This window comes from Balaenoptera physalus, assembly GCF_965194825.1.
Source record: "Balaenoptera physalus genome assembly, chromosome: 10".
Taxonomy (NCBI): Eukaryota; Metazoa; Chordata; class Mammalia; order Artiodactyla; family Balaenopteridae; genus Balaenoptera; species Balaenoptera physalus.
This window is the reverse complement of record NC_138889.1, coordinates 45,679,906-45,691,761: the sequence shown is the minus strand read 5'-3', so window position 1 is coordinate 45,691,761 and position 11,856 is coordinate 45,679,906. Positions and strand designations below refer to the sequence as shown.

At 35.2% G+C, this 11,856-nt stretch overlaps 1 pseudogene across 1 annotated transcript; it reads left to right on the top strand.

The window, feature by feature from the left end:
- Positions 1 to 2,259: 2,259 nt before the first annotated feature.
- Positions 2,260 to 9,552, top strand: LOC309636684 (protein kish-A pseudogene; annotated as a pseudogene). Its single transcript has one exon. The product of its transcript is annotated as a protein kish-A pseudogene (transcript).
- Positions 9,553 to 11,856: the final 2,304 nt, after the last annotated feature.

The window sequence follows — 11,856 nt, the reverse complement described above, 5'->3', positions numbered from 1 at the left end:
TTTTGAATGAATGCAGACTTTATCAAAAATATATAGTCCAGAAAGCATTGGAAAACATCATTAAAGTCTTGGAAGGGATTTATTATCAAACCATAGTTTCAGACAAAGCAAATATATCCATTGACACTGAAAATGGAATAGATTAATTTTTATATAAAATGCAATGGAGAATTCATTTCCATTGGATCACCACTATAGGAAATTCTGAAGGAAGTTCTTCAGGCTGGAAATGAGGAGAATCAAAAATGGTAAATGTTTAGTAATTATTTTTTCTTTCTTATTTCTTTAAACTACATAGGATTGTTTGAAACAAAAAGGATTGTGTTTTCTTTTCTTGTTTAGAATGTATGTTAGTATAATAGAATCTAGTATTGTAAAAAGAATGAGAACAGTTGATGAAGGTCTATGTTAATTAAAGGTTAACACATATTTAATTAATACAATATTAACTACAAAGTGACTATGAAAAGTTAGGGATGAAAGAGATCACCTCAGATCTGACAGACACTGAGAGAATAAAACAATGATACTGTGGATAATTTTATGCCAATAAATTTGACAATTAAGATAAAATGCATAGGTGATATAAACATTTATGGTAGCATAAGATGTCCCTCACAACAAAAATTTGACATCCATCCATGGACAAAAGTGTTTTTTGAGGAAGCTGTGGGTACAACATCATACACCAAGGGGCCAGGAAGGAATCTGGGCCACCCATGCATTGGGAAACTGGCAGCCAGACTTTGGTCCTGGATGTGGACCCTGCAGTGGTTCATGAACCAGCTCCAGCTTCTCTTGAACACAGCACAGGAGCCCCTGGAAAACAGTGACACAGACAATTGCCCACAGATGAGAGCCTTTGTAGAAGTCCAGGTTTCTAGAGGAAAAGTTCCAGCAGACCATTTGAGGAAAACAAAAAATGAGTTTGGATGCTTTGGAGATAGTAAGAGGAACCGTTTAACTTTACATGCCTCACACCTCCTCCAAGAGGACACAGCTTAGGGTCAAGAGAGGTATTCCTCATCCTGTGACTTCTTCCTCAGAACAAAGAGAAAATGTGTGAGTGGGTTGGCTTCCCCATCTATACAAGGTGCTGCCAAAGGGGCTCATTTTTCTCACCCCAATCCAGAATATCGAATCATGAGCTACATGACACAAGGGCAGGTGTATGCCTAGAAGATCTGAGAAGGCCTCGGAATCCTTACCAGTGCTATAGGAAGTATTTCTCTCCTGAGGTCAGTCAGTAAAGACTGGAGGAGGCGGCTGATATTTCAAATATAATCAGCAATGCAACACTTCAAAAACATGAAATAAAATCAAGGAAATATGACACCAAAGAATCAAAATTTACCAATAACTAACTTCATAGAGTTAGAGATGTGCATTTTACCAGATAAACAATTCAAAATAACTATTTGAAGAAAACTCAATGAACTACAACACACACACACACACACACACACACACACACACACACACAGAGAAAGATAATTCAGTGAGATCAGAAAAACTACACATGATCAATATAAGTTTACCAGAAGTATAGAAATCATTTAAAAACTCAAATGGATATTCTGGAGCTGAAGAAACAATGAATGAAATGAAAACTGCCATAGAGATCATCAACAGCAGACTTGATCAAGCAGAAGACAGAATCAGTGAGACTGAAGGTAGGAACGTGAAATTACTCTCCTTGGAGTGGACAAAGAAAAAACAAGAAAAAAGAGTGAGGAAAGCTTACATGATCCATAAGATAACATCAAAAGAACCAATTTGTAAATTATTAGAGTTTCAGAAGGAGAAGAGAAGAAAAAAAGGGAGAAGGGAGCAGAGAATTTATTTAAAGAAATAATGACTGAGAAGTTCCCAAATTTGGGGAGAGATTTAGATAATAAATTTCATGAAGCTCACAGATCACCAAAGAAAGTCAATTTAAAGATATCCTTTTCGGGCTTCCCTGGTGGCGCAGTGGTTGAGAATCTGCCTGTCAATGCAGGGGACACGGGTTCGAGCCCTGGTCTGGGAAGATCCCACATGCCACGGAGCAACTAGGCCCGTGAGCCACAATTACTGAGCCTGCGCGTCTGGAGCCTGCGCTCCACAACAAGAGAGGCCGCAATAATGAGAGGCCCACGCACCGCGATGAAGAGTGGTCCCCACTTGCCGCAACTAGAGAAAGCCCTCGCACAGAAACGAAGACCCAACACAGCCATAAATAAAAAAATAAATAAATAAATAATTTAAAAAAAAAAAGATATCCTTTTCAAGATATATCATAATAAAACTGTAAACGTTGTGGAGGTGATATAAGACAACTAACTACCATGCACTTTTGGCAAAGCATAACATGGAGCAACCACTTTGGCTAAGGGCTGTTTTGTTGTTGCTTTCTTTGTTTTTTTCTTAAATAAACTTGAACATACATCTACCAGATGACTCAGGAAACCTATATATTTGTCCAGGAGTATTGAAAAATATGTTTACAAAAATATTTGTACAAGAATTTTCATAAAAAGCTTTACTCATAAAAGCCAAAACTAGAACCAGCCCAAGTATCTATTAATAGGAAAATGACTTAAACTGTCGTATATTTGTGTACTGGAAATCTAATCAGCAATAAAAAGGTACAAACCACTGATACATGCGGAAATAAGAATAAATCTCAAGTATTCAGCTGTCTTTAAGTTACCTTATCAAAATAGGCATACTCTACTATTCCATTTTTATGAAATTTTAGCAAAGGAAAGCTAAATTTTGGTGGGGAAAAATCAGAAATCTGATTATCTCCAGCTCTGCAGAGGAGAGGGGAAGGGAGCTCTGATTTACTTTGAAGTATTTGTCTATTTCCATGGTATAAATACTACCACCATGCCCAATTTCACTTTTAACCTTCATACTCCCTGTGTTCTAATTGAATCAGGTAATTTGCTTAGGCTCTCCCTAACCTTGAGTCTTTTGGCCGTTTCATTTTCCTTACCTGTTCACAAACCATCTCTGCTAGTCAATGTTTATTGATCATCTACCATGTACTACTTTCAATGTCAGTCAACTGGAATGTCTCCCTCTGAGAAAAGTCACAAAAGGTAATGCTTCATTAATGTTTTTATCAAGTTGGATAAAGTAACCAGGTTCTTCTATGTCCTACCTTGCACCTTCATGTACCACTATTCTTAGGCAATTTTGTATTAGTTATAGGTCAAGCTTTTTCTTTCCAAAACATCCACAATCCCCTGAAAGTTGGTTCTATGATTCTGAGGTAAAAACAACCTATTCTTTTTTTCTTATTTGAGTCAACCACAGAAGGCACTCAAAACATGTTAGTTGATTTGAATTAGTTTAAATTAAAAAATACATATGGAACATATGTTGTGTGCAGGGTTAGATACAAGGTCTGCAAGGAAGTTTGCACTATGTCGGCACTGAAGCTTATAATGAAGTACAGGGGAAAGGGAATTCTAAAAATAATTTAAAATATAAGGTAGCATATGCTTTGCTCCAAATGAATGGTATAAACCATAAGTACTAAAGACTTATGATGGCCAGGATTTGAAACATCTGTGATTGATTTTTTTTTTACAACTTTGACCTAACTCAACTGGACTGAAAAAAATGTTTTTTTCTAATTCAGAACAGCTGTCTATAGTTAAGTCACATAGTAAGAATGCCCTGGACTCAGTGATGAAACCATATTAAAATAACACTTGCAGACCGCGGAAGGAGCAGACCGCGGAAGGAGCGAGAAAGGCAAGCCGGACCTGCATGCCTCTTCCGCCCCTGCACGCCTCTTTCGCCCTGGGCCCAGAAGGGAGATGTGGCCGGGGCTTCGCCAGTCTCACTAGGTCTGCCATTTTCAATTTTCAGAGTCTGTTGACTGTAATCTTGTTGCTTCTATGTACCTGTGCTTATATCCTGTCCTTGGCACTCAGCCTCCTGGACAGAAACAAAACTGGGCTGTTGGGTATATTTTGGAAGTGTGTCAGAACTGGTGAACGGAACAGTCCTTATGTTGCAATATGCTGTATTGTGGTGGCCTTCAGCATCCTCTTCATACAGTAGCTTGGAAAAATGCCAGAATTCAGTTGCCATCAGATTTAAATATGAAAAAAATAAAGGACTTATCTGCAGAAAATAATGGAAGGAATGGTTAACCCTTTTATCTCTGAACATTGAATGAGATAAATTTTCAGCTGCTGTTCTCTATTTTAGTTATTGGACCAATGTTCTATATAAATAATTAGGATGTAACCATTTAATACTCAGAGTTTAAATATGTCTGTAACAATCAACCTCAGTACTGTCACTACAATATTACATTCTGCATATGTCATTCTGTTGTGTCAGATACCAGTTTTTAGTGAGGTATCTTTAAGGCACATAGGAGAAAACAAAATTGGTAAATTATTTAAGTTCCTTTCACTGTGATTTGGAAACGATAAATCTTTATAGAATGAGACTTTTTTTGGACTAGCTTTTTTATTGAAAAAGAAAAAAAGTTCAATTCGTGTTGGTAAGGGTTGCATTCATATTTAATAATGCTTGCTTTTCCTCTGGCCACATCATTTTGAGCATTAACCAGAGTACCTCTACTCTTAGCAAACTGTAGTTTACTACAGGTGTTTAAACTATTTAAAACAAGACTATGCAGTTCTTAAGGAGGAAGATAAATGAGAAGTGACTTAAGAGTGCTATTGAGAAAATGTTCCTATTTAACATAAAAGAATTCAGAATAAAAATAAACAAATAAAAATAAAATAACACTTGCAAGAATTGTTTTTCATCATTTTTCACAATAAGAAGCAGTTTATGCAGAAGTGTGTGGAAGAAGAGAGATACGAGGGAGGAAAAAGAGAAAACAAGGAAGAGAGTGATGAAGAGGGAACATTGACATGAAATCTAACATCCTTTAGAAGCTTGATAGGATTATAATTCTGTGATAGAATAGTAACCTAGTGCTTTGGAATACTGTCTCAATTCAAAGACAATAAGAAAAATTTCCTGTTGCTGAAAGTATATGAAAAACCAAAAATAAAACAAAGTGAAAAACACTCATCCTAGATTTGACCCCAGAAATGTAGGGAAATATTTTGCTACAAGTTTCTATGGGTAATTTTATAATCATTTAAATATTTCAACATTTGAAAATTAGAAAACCAGGAGATTTTAGAATATGATGCTTTTTCTAGTGAATGATTATAGTAACACTAGATATACAATTTATTCATGGAAAAAAGGATTCAAAAAATTTTTTAAATTCTGAAGTTATAAGAGGGAAGCGATTCTCATATTTTTCACAAGTACTATTTTGTGTAAAAACAGTCAGATCAAAGTTATAAAGCCAGAGATCCAATCTTTCTGGCCCTCAAATTTTAAAAAATCAAGTTTATATATTGATGACTTTTAGTTTTTGTATATATATATATATATATATATATATATGTCCTATAAGAAACAGCAGGATGTGGATGGCAGTGTTGGCCTTGGCAGCATGTAGATCTTGTTCAAAATAATCCTCTATCACCTCTTAGCTTCTTTTCACCTTCATTTCCTTATCTATAAATTCTTTTACTATGGGTTAAATATACACATGTCAAATGTCATGTGTATTTAATAACAGCAATTATGAATAACAAGGTGTCAATGCCTTTTCATTTTGGCATGAAGTCACAACCCAATCTCCTCTTCCAAGCTTTCATTTAACTTCCATATTAACTAAATTTTAAGTTAATTTATATTGAGAATATATGATCTGAAGACCAATAGAATACACCTCTAAATAATGGACACAAAATAGAATGATTCCTTTATATATCTTCTTATGATGACTATAGTATTGCTTTGTAATGATTTGGTTATCTAAAAATTAACTCTTATCCTAGTTAACTAAAGAATATATATATATATATATATATATATATATATATATATATGAAAACATATTTATGACAACATATAGATATATACATATATATCTGATGACATGCAATATTATCCCAGCTTTGCCAAAGTACCAGAGGAATATTGTTCTTTAAGAAATAAGAAGATTTCCATTTGTCTTTTTTCAGTTCTCCCTGATTGAAAATTACCTCCTCACCAATCTACAACACTAACTGCATTAAGACTTGCAAATTAAAATTTTGTTTATTTTGTCCTCACCATATCTGAATAACTTTTACAGACAAATTTATTTTAAACTATGAATTGCATTCTTTTAATATCATACATTTTTACCATTAGCAGGTATATATGGATATCTGTAAAATACAGAAGTATGTTAGCTAATTGAAGGACAGTCTAGCATATTTTTTTAGTATTATCAAGCACTATCAAAAAAATTTTATTAAGCTTTGGCACTGGTTACTTTTAAACAGGTTACTGAAATACTGAGCTATTGGAAAAATGGACTGCAATTATTCTCCCCACTTTTAGTACCCTCTACCTTGAAGAAATTATTTCACAAATATCCAAAAACACTTTGATAGTTAGTTAGAAAAGCAAATGTGTATATGGAAAAGAAAGAGGTAGTAAGTTATAAATATACTAAAAATTGCATTTCCCAACAATTAGAAACTAAAGCCTATAAATAAATAACCAAATAAAGAAACAGAAAGTTTAACCACATCAGCTGACTTTTGCTCAATATCTCAAGTACTGAAAATAAATCTTTATCTGATAAATTTTCCACTGAGCTATTGCATAGCATCTTAGAGAATTAACTTCTCAGAAAAAAAGTGAGCTATCCATTTCGAAACCAAGTTTAGTTTGGTCTAGGTATTTTTGCTTTTGGTTTTAATACTTAGAAAAGTACAAGATTAGTATAATTGTGATCAAACTATTTTTATTCCAAAGAACTTCACAAAAGCTGTGAAATCTTAAGTTTAACCTTCAGGTTGACTGATTATGTAAAGTCAGGAGTCCCCATGAAGAAAATCATGGAGAGCTCCTGACCTTTCCTGTATATCTGACAACTCAGGAACACTTGATTCTCCAAAATACATTAGAAAAGAATGAATATAAAGGTTTCACACTCCTAAAGGTAAGATTGCTAATTAAGTTCTCAATTTGAGATAAGGAGATTACTTCCTACTGGGATGATAAGGTCATTTCCTACTGAGTGAAATCTCCTGTAGAATAAACAGGTGAATATAACTGATTCCAAGGTATTTTGGTAACATGATATTTCTATAAAAAAAGATTTTATCAACCCTATTTAATTGCTATTTCAACTCTTTTTTTGTTCAAGAATCTTAAAAATCACCATCTAAATTTTTTAAAAAGTCAAAATGCTTAGTTTTCTCAGGATGTTGGATTTGTCATGATAAAGCACACACGTGTTTTGCATTAGAACCCTGTCACTGCGTTACAGCTGGGGTAGATTTTGTGTAGACAAAGTTAAGGATTACTGGTTCACCTTAAGCTGTATTAAGTTTCCTCTTTTTCTCTAGACAAGGTTTCTCTTCCAAGATAGGATTTAGAGAAGGTAGGATTATGGTTTTCTAGGCTCTGGGATTAGCAGCTAACACAAGAAGAAACAGATGATTTTGCACAAAGTATAAAATGCAGTATTCCTGGGGATGAATATACTTGTGGAGAATTACATGAATATTTGGTGCTGACTTGTTGAGCTCTTAGAAAGCTGAATTTATGGTCTTAGCACAAGAGTCTTGTGCTAAGAGTCTTGTGTCTATACTCTGTCTTAATGCATTCCAAATAAGAAAATAAATATTGGGGGAGGAAGCATTTTAGGAGCTGATTACGATGTAACATGTATATGATGTACAATGTGGTAAAAAACACATTGAGTACAAAAAGGTGAAGAAAGGCAGAGCAAACACTTTTCCCCTTGTGACTCATCTATAATCAATGATCAGGTATATGCCAATTTCTTGACAAAATTATAAAGCAAAAATTAACCCTCTATGTTTCAAATATTTATTAGGTCCAGGATAAATAAGCTTGGTATAGCATTTACTCTAAAAGTTCTTTTCTGCATGAATTTGCGGATGTGATTTTCATTCCAAACCTTTGATCTATCATGTGTACTCTAGGAATAATGACTACCTGATAGGGCTGTTGTAAGAGTTAAATTAAAAACTATAAATAAAAAAGTTAGCCTACGCCAGTCTATAGTAGGCTGCAAATAAATTCTGCCCCTGCCTCCATTATCTTGATTATGTCTGTGAACACAAATGCATATAGAATGATTCTCCTCATGTATAGAGATGTTAGAATTTGGGGGAGGGTGGAATTGGTTAATAGGTGTTTTTAAATATTACATAAACTTTATAAATTTAGAAAATGTTAAAAAGAGAAAAATACCTAAAGTTAAGTTGAACTCCTTCTTAGCTGCTGTGAAAATACACAGAAAATACAACAATTCTGAAGAAGGCTAGGTGCCCACTCTCCTCAACTCTTGCAGGCTATATAAGATTGGAAAGGAAAATCATATTATATGTTTCTTAAAAAAAAGAGCACAGGGACTTCTGGTTCCACCTCAACATGTAAAGAGCTTGGATGTTGTCACTCCCATTTTTATGACAAGAAAAAGCTGGAGACAATGAAAGTCAACAGATTTTGCTGGAGTCATCAGATAACTTAAGTAATACTATAAAGCACCACTCAAAACTCTGGAGACACAGGCTAATAGAGTCACAACTGAGCTCTGCTTATTTGGAAGAGAAGCTGTGGAAGCCAGGAACTGGTAGTAACACTTAAAAGGTAATTTGGATGGGTTGCTGGGGGCTCATTGTAGACTAGGTTAAGGATGAGAAACTCCTGGGGGTTGCAATCTTAGGGGGTGCCCACATTTTCATGGGCTTTATCTCAAAAACACCCACCAGGTTCTCACGGTCAAAAGTCTAGAAAGATCCACTCCTGATTCTAGCAAGGGGAGGAAAAAAGTAACCATTTTGAAATATGCCCTGAGTGTTGGTTATTACAAAGGCCTACTCTCAGTGGAAGACTTTATGACAGCCTTTTCCCACCTGGGGAAAGTGCATTTCTTCAACTTTTTTTTTTTTTTGCATCTTTATACAGAGTGTTATTAGAAGGGCTCTTGCCATGTAGCTTCCTCTTCTGGGCAACAGAAGTCAAAGCCCCGTCTGTTTCTTGACGAATGTTGTCAGTTTCAATGTCAATATTAGTAGTAGGGATACTGGTTACACTTCCTATGTCATGGCTGTCGCCTTCTGAGTGCATGTCTTGTTTTTTATTCGTTTTCAGCATGTTGAGGTTCAGTTTGTGTGTGTTTCATTTTCATTTTTTTCCCCACAGCCACCATATTCTCAGAACTGTGCCATGTCATAAAACATGGGGACTATGGGTCTTCGGTTAAGAATAGTGGGCAATGGGGATTGAGGGACGAGGAAGCTGGGATACTCACTGAGCACCACAGGATATGGAAAATATCCTCTATCTCAATCAATAGAATCCTCTATTGATTCTTCTATATCTTTCCTGCTGCAACTAAGGGGAAGATGGTGAGCTAAAAAAACAAACAAAACACCTGTGGATTTCACAGCTCAGGATATGGGTTCATTAAATGACTAAGATTTAATCATTAAATTACAGAATGCTTTTCCTCCCCTACAACTTACCAACACACCAATAGGACTCCAGTATATCAGTATATTACAACTGAAATATCTGAAAGACAGACTCTATCTGAGGAGGATTTCTTAGAGAAGCCCAAAGGCAACAAGAGAGAACAAAACAGAACACTAGAGGAATTGTAAGCCTCTGGAAATTAGCCATGGCAAACATTAAACACAAACCAACTCCTTACTGGATTAAAAGATATTTATAATAAAGGCCTTTTTACCTCAGTTCCTATTATCTAATATAGCATATCCACCTTTCAATGAGAAGTCAGTTACAGAAAGCTAGGTGGAAATCCCAAAATATTAGAGATTAAATAATACACTTGTAAGTAACACATTGTCCAATATAAAAGTCTCAAGAAAAAATATAAATGATTTGAAACTGAATGAAAATGAATATATAATTTTCAATGTTTGTGAGCTATAGTGAAATAAGAGCTTAGAGGGCCATTTTCTACTAGTTAATGCATGTAATAGAAAAGGGGAAAGATCTAAAAGTCAATAATTTAAGTTTTAATATTAGAAAACTAGAAGAGCAAATTAAATCCAAAGTAAGCAGAGGCAAAGCAATAATAAAAATTCAGGAAAAAATCAATGGAATTGAAAAGTAGGAATTCTATGGACAAAAACAAAACAAAACAGAAAACTGGTTCTTTGAAAAAAATAATAAATTGATAAAACTCTATAGTCAATCTAACCAAGAAAAAAGAGAGGTATCACAAATTACCAATATCATACATGAAAAAAGGGGGTAATCAAGGCCTCAAAACCATGACCAAAAATCTCTGTGTAATCTCTTAAGCCCAACCGTAGGCACTTATGAAAAGGCTTAGCTGGCAGGTCTCATGGTGGAAACGTGCCCTTACCACACAGAATTGGTGTACTGCCAGTGCATTGCAGTCTTAGAAGGGAATTGCAGTCTCAGAAGGGAATTGTAGTCAAGGACTCAGACTGCCCTGGCTGTCGTGCTCTAATGTGTATTTGTGTCCTAGTTCAAGTGCTTCAATTCAGAGGTCACATTTACAAAGGCCTTCAGGTGAGGACTTTCTCAGGTATGTCTACTGAAATGCACTCCCCCCACCCGGCTGCCATTATGGGGAACTAGACTTGAAGACATTCTTCCTTCTTCACTCTGACTCAGTATTCAGTACCTTTTTCATTCTAAGCCTCCCCCCTGCCCCTCTCTCCCAGTCCCCTTGGCCCATAAAACTACAGGAGACTTTTTTAGGTGCTCCATTGACATCGAGGCAATTCCCACATGTGCATTGATCCACCTGATCCTTACCTAGCACCATTCCAAGGGGAAAATTGGAAGGGGGAATAGGGAAGAGTTGGTGCTTTCTTGGGTTTGACCTCTTTTTAAAAAAAAAAAAATATTGTAGTATAGTTGGTTTGCAATTTTGAGTTAGTTTCAGGTGTCCAGCAAAGTGATTCAGTTATACATACACATATATCCACTCTTTTTAAGATTATTTTCTCATATAGGCCATTACAGAGTATTGAGTAGAGTTCCCTGTTGTATACAGTTGGTCCTTATTAGTTATCTATTTTATAATAGTAGTGTATACATGTCAATCCCAATCTTCCAATTTATCCCTCCCCCCTTTACCCCTGGTAACCATAAGATTGTTTTCTATATCTGTAACTCTATTTCTGTTTTGTAGATAAGTTCATTTGTACCCCTTTTTAAGATTCCACATATAAGGGATATCATACAATAACCTCTTGCCTAAACTATCACAGTCAGTGACTAAAGGCTTGACTTTTACTTTCTTTTTTGGCTTGTTGTCTTAACTGAGCACTCTGACCCTTGACAGATCAGCTTTTCCGAGCCCAGCTCAGTTCCTGACAGTCACAGCTAGTGAAAACATGAACATTAAAAGGGTAATAAAGGCATGCTATGAAGCACTCTATGTCCACAAATTTGATAACTTAGGTGAAATGGACCAATTCCTAGAGGACAAAATCTACTAAAACTCACCAAGGAGAAATAATCTGAATAGGCGTAATTTTTTTAAAGATATTGACTAATTAGTAACCTTCCATAAAAGAAAATACTGGTGGTTTCACTGGTGAATTCCACCACACATTTAAGTAAGATATGATACCAATTCTCCTCAATCTTTTCCAGAAAATATAGGCACAGGAGACATTTCCTACTTCATTTTCTGAAGCAAGGTTTACCCAAATATTAAAGCCAGATAAACGCATTGTATATGGAAAATCTACAGACTAAAACCATTAAAGACATTACAAG